Below are 5,959 nucleotides of genomic sequence, written 5' to 3'. Positions count from 1 at the left end.
ATGTCAGAAGGACATCTTTTGGTCATTTGCTTGTATCTTTCCCAAGCTTCATAGAGGAATTCACCATCTTTTTGTTTGAAGGTCTGAACATCCACTCTAAGCTTGCTCAACTTTTGAGGAGGAAAGAACTTAGCCAAGAAGGCCGTGACCAGCTTATCCCAGGAGTCCAGGCTATCTTTAGGTTGAGAGTCCAACCATGCTCTAGCTCTGTCTCTTACAGCAAAAGGGAAAAGCATGAGCCTGTAGACTTCAGAATGTACTCCATTAGTTTTAACAATCTCACAGATCTGCAAGAACTCAGTTAAAAACTGGTAGGGATCTTCTGATGAAAGTCCATGAAACTTGCAGTTTTGTTGCATTAGAGCAACTAATTGAGGTTTCAGCTCAAAATTGTTTGCTCCAATGGCAGGAATTGAGATGCTTCTTCCATTAAACTTGGACGTAGGTGCAGTATAATCACCAAGCATCCTTCTTGCATTATTGTTGTTGGGTTCGGCTGCCATCTCCTTTTCTTGTTCAAAAATTTCAGCAAGGTTGTCTCTGGATTGTTGTAATTTAATTTCTCTTAGTTTCCTCTTCAGAGTCCTTTCAAGTTCTGGATCAACTTCAACAAGAATGCCTTTTTCCTTGTTCCTGCTCATATGAGAAAGAAGAGAACAGAAAAGGAAGAAGAATCCTCTATGTCACAGTATAGAGATTCCTTTATGTTAGTAGAAGAAGAAAGGGAATAAAAGTGAAGAAGAATGAATAATCCAAACACAAGGGTGAGGATAGGGGTAGTGATTTGAGATGAAGAGAGGTGAAGAGAGGTGTTAGTAAATGAATAAATAAATAGAATAAGATGAGAGAGGGAGAAATTTTCGAAAATAATTTTTGAAAAGGAGTTAATTATTTTTGAAAATTAAGATAAGAATTAAAATTAAAATTAAAATGTAAAACAATTAATCAATTAAAAAGAATTTTGAAAACGAGGTGAGGTATTGTCGAAAATTAGAGAGAGAAAATTAGTTAGGTAGTTTTGAAAAAGATAAGAAACAAACAAAAGTTAATTGGTTAGTTTGAAAATGATTTAAAAATCAAATTTGAAAAAATAAGAAGATAAGAAGATATTTTGAAATCAAATATTTGAAAAAGATAAAATTTTGAAAAAGATATGTTAAAAGATAAGATAAAAAGATATGATTAAAATTAAAATTGATTACTTTACTAACAAAAAACTAAAAGATAAGATTCTAGAGTTTAAAGATTAAACCTTTCTTAACAAGAAAGTAACAAACTTCAAATTTTTGAATCAATCATATTAATTGTCAGCATAATTTTTGAAAATAAAGATAAAACTAAGAAAAAGATTTTTGAAAAATATTTTAAAGGATTTTCGTAAATTAATAAGAAAAATGAAAAAGATTTAATTTTTGAAAAAGTTTTGAAAAGATAAGATTTTTAAAATTTGAAAATTTGACTTGACTTACAAGAACTAACTAATTTTAAAATTTTTTTGACTAAGTCAACTCAAATTTTCGAAATTTTGAGAGAAAAAAGGAAAAGATAATTTTTTTTATTTTTAAATTTTTAATGATGAGTGAGAAAAACACAATTATGACCCAAAACATGAAAATTTTGGATCAAAACACATGATGCATGCAAGAACACTATGAATGTCAAGATGAATACCAAGAATACTTTGAAGATCATGATGAACATCAAGAACATATTTTTGAAAAAAAATTTGATGCAAAGAAAACATGCAAGACACCAAACTTAGAAATCTTTAATGCTTAGACACTATGAATACAAAGATGCACATGAAAAACAATAAAAGACACAAAACAAGAAAACATCAAGATCAAACAAGAAGACTTACCAAGAACAACTTGAAGATCATGAAGAACACTATGAATGCATGAATTTTCAAAAAATACAAGAACAAGATGAATATGCAATTGACACCAAACTTAAAACATGACATAAGACTCAAACAAGAATCACAAAATATTTTTGATTTTTTATGATTTTATGAATTTTTTTTGGATTTTATTTTATATTTTTCAAAAAACTTATAGGAAAAAGAAAATAAGAAATTCAAAATTTTTAAGAAGAATTCCAGGAATCTTTCAATGTTTAGTCTAAAGCTCCAATCCAAAGATTGGACATGGCTTAATAGCCAGCCAAGCTTTAGCATACATAGTTCAAGCATGTGAAGAGGAAGCCTCAGTTCAAAAGAATTTGGGTATGGCTTTACAGCCAGCTAGGATTCAACATGCTTCATGAAACTCTAGAATTCATTCTTAAAATTCTGAAGCCATAGAATGATTTATTTTCAAAAAATTTTTTGAAAATAGGGATAAATTTTTGTATATTTTTTTTGAAAAACGAAAACAGATAAAAAAAATTTTGAAAGATTTTTGAAAAATTTTGGAAAAGAAAATTACCTAATCTGAGCAACAAAATGAACCGTCAGTTGTCTAAACTCGAACAATCCCCGGCAACGGAGCCAAAAACTTGGTGGACGAAATTGTGATTCATACTTAAATTGTTGTTCGAAATTGATTCCTAGGTAATGGCCCCAAAAACTTGGTGCTCAATACCATGGCCTAAACATAATTTCACAACTTCGCTCAACTAATCAGCAAGTGTACTGGGTCGTCCAAGTAATAAACCTTACGTGAGTAAGGGTCGATCCCACAGGGATTGTTGGTATGAAGCAAGCTATGGTCATCTTGTAAATCTCAGTCAGGCAGATAATAAATTGTTATGGAGTTTTCGAATAATAATAATAAATAAACTGAAAATAAAGATAGAAATACTTATGTAGATCATCGATGGGAATTTCAAATAGGCGTATAAAGATGTTGTGCTCCTTCTGAATCTCTGCTTTCTTACTGCCTTCATCCAATCCTTCTTACTCCTTTCCATGGCAAGCTGTATGTAGGTCATCACCATTCTCAATGGCTACATCCCATCCTCTCAGTGAAAAAGGTCCAAATGCTCTGTCACGGCACGGCTAATCATCTGTCGGTTCTCGATCATGTTGGAATAGAATCCCTTGATTCTTTTGCGTTTGTCATCACGCCCAACAATCGCGAGTTTGAAGCTCGTCATAGTCATTCAATCCCAGAATCCTACTCGGAATACCACAGACAAGGTTTAGACTTTCCGGATTCTCATGAATGCCGCCATCAATTCTAGCTTATACCACGAAGACTCTGATCTCACAGAATGGAAGGCTCGGTTGTCAGGCGAGGGCAACCATGCGTCGTGCATCAGGAATCCAAGAGATATACACTCTAGCTTTCGCTTGTAGAACGGAAGTGGTTGTCAGGCACGCGTTCATAGGGACGGATGATGATGAGTGTCACGGATCATCACATCCATCAGGTTGAAGTACGAGTAGCATCTTAGAACAAAATTAAGATTGAATTCGAATAAAAGATATTAGTAATTGCATTAAAACTCGAGGTACAATAGAGCTCCACACCCTTAATCTATGGTGTGTAGAAACTCCACCGTTGAAAATACATAAGTGATAAAGGTTTAGGCATGGCCAAATGGCCAGCCCCCATAAACATGATCAATAGCCTCCTAAGATGAATGATAGAATAAAACTGAGACCAAAGATGTAACATGGTCAAAAGACACTGAATATAATAGTAAAATGTCCTATTTATACTAGACTAGCTACTAGGGTTTACAAGAGTAAGTAATTGATGCAGAAATCCACTTCCGGGGCCCACTTGGTGTGTGCTTGGGCTGAGCTTGAGCTTTACACGTGCAGAGGCATCTTTTGGAGTTGAACGCCAAGTTGTAACGTATTTTTGGCGTTCAACTCTGGTTCGTGACGTGGAACTGGCGTTGAGCGCCAGTTTACGTCATCTAATCACGAATAAAGTATGGACTATTATATATTGCTGGAAAGCTCTGGATGTCTACTTTCTAACGCTGTTGAGAACGCGCCATTTGGAGTTCCGTAGATCTATAAAATTTAATTCGAGTGCAGGAAGGTCAGATTCCAACAGCATCAGCAGTCCTTTGTCAGCCTCCTTATCAGAGTTTTGCTCAGGTCCCTCAATTTCAGCCAGAAATTACCTAAAATCACAGAAAAACACACAAACTCATAGTAAAGTCTAGAAATATGAATTTAGCATAAAAACTAATGAAAACATCCCTAAAAGTAGCTAGATTATACAAAAACTATCTAAAAACAATGCCAAAAGGCGTATAAACTATCCGCTCATCAGTTGTAAAAGCTAGGTTTATTGATTCAAATGAATGAGTTTTAGATGTGTGCAAGAACAAGAACCAATTTAAAAGATGGAATATTATTTTGGATGGGTTGCAAGTCAATCTAGTTAGCGTTTGAAAAAAGTTTTACCTACTATAACCAAGTATAATTTATGCACAATGAATGAACAATTAACAAGTTGGACACACTATACAAACAAGTAAAAATACTGTATATAGAATAACCAATTACATTGTATAAATTACTTACCGATTAATAATCGTAGTAATAACTCGAACTTAAAAACTTGAAGACGATGCTTCAAATTTATTCTTATTATACATCCCAAAATTTATAATATTACACATACAAAATTATACGTTTACACAACCTAAATCACAAGCTTGCATACCATATAACTAATAGTAAATAAAAATCACCAATAAAAATAAATTAATCCTTAACACAAGTATGAGAATAGAACAATCATGCAGCAGTAAAACTCACATAATATTTTCTTACAGACAACTAAAACTCACGTAAACACATTCAAAACTCAGTAAAGTACGTAAACACTTCCAAAATACAGAAATTACACATGCAAAAATAATTTAACATTGAAATATATATGAGAATCTCTTCCGGCCATTTTAATCAATTTTTAATTACAAAAAAGAATATTATACAGAATAATAAGAAAAGCAATGGTGTCAAAGAATGCGCAAAGAAAAACTCTATGAACAGAGATCCATCCAAACCTTAGGTATGTTTTCGGCACAGACGAATGGCGACGAGGAGGATTAGGCGGCGAGGAGGATGAGCGCCGAGGATCAGGAAGGCGGCATTGTGGATGACCGCGGAGGAGGAGGCGTCAAGGATGAGCGTCGAGGAGGAAGGTGGCGCAAATGAACGGTGGTGGAGGATGATGAACCACGGACGGCATGCGCCTCTGGGTTTATGATATGCAGTGAATGTGACTGCTCTGCTTCCTTCAGGGTTTTGTAAGGTATTAGTTAATAATTAGATGGTTTGAGGTTTATTTTAAAATTTTAAAATCAAAAATTTGAATTTTAATTAATTTAAGGTTTGGATGTGTATTTAAATTGTAATATATTAATAATTAAATATATTAAATCTGAAACAGAAATTTAAAATTTAAATTTTAAATTTCAGTTTTATTTAGTTTATATTTTGGATGTGTATTTAATTTTAAAAAGACACTAAATCTATTCATAATTTTTAGATGTATTTTTTTTACCTTTTTTTTAGTGATTGTAAAAAAGTTTAATATTGTATAATTTTTGAAGGATACATAGTTGAATTATTAGGATAATAAGAAAAAAAGGTGTGAACAAAAAATAAGTGAAAAAATTAGGAAGATGGATAGTAATGATGCGAATATAATGTATTATTTGAAACCGTGGAATAAGAAGGAATCGTCAATAGCTTTTCCTTTAGAGTGTGTGTGGTTTAAGTATTATTTTGTTATTTAGATTTTATTTTTATGAGAATCAAATATACTCAAGAAAAATATAGAAATTAAAATGATGATATTTTGATTCCCTAGAATCAAACTTGTTTGAAAATAATTTTTTAAATTTTGAACCAAATATGAGAATATATTCTCATCCTAAAATTTCCAAAAATTATTTATAACTTTCCCAATCACACACACCCCTAAAAGCCATTGATTTGCATTGCTGGCGGTTTTGTTTAATTGCTTCTAAGAATTAGGGCTTG

General features: G+C 32.5%; 1 non-coding gene across 1 annotated transcript; it reads left to right on the top strand.

Annotated features, from left to right (window-relative positions):
• LOC112804905 (small nucleolar RNA R71) lies at window positions 1–104 on the top strand. Its single transcript, XR_003203522.1, has one exon. It is a non-coding gene; the product is annotated as a small nucleolar RNA R71 (small nucleolar RNA).
• The last annotated feature ends 5,855 nt before the right edge of the window (window positions 105–5,959 follow it).

This window comes from Arachis hypogaea, chromosome 5 (genome assembly GCF_003086295.3).
Source record: "Arachis hypogaea cultivar Tifrunner chromosome 5, arahy.Tifrunner.gnm2.J5K5, whole genome shotgun sequence".
NCBI classification, from domain to species: Eukaryota; Viridiplantae; Streptophyta; class Magnoliopsida; order Fabales; family Fabaceae; genus Arachis; species Arachis hypogaea.
The sequence above is the reverse complement of the archived record's forward strand: the minus strand, read 5'-3'. Positions and strand labels throughout refer to the sequence as shown.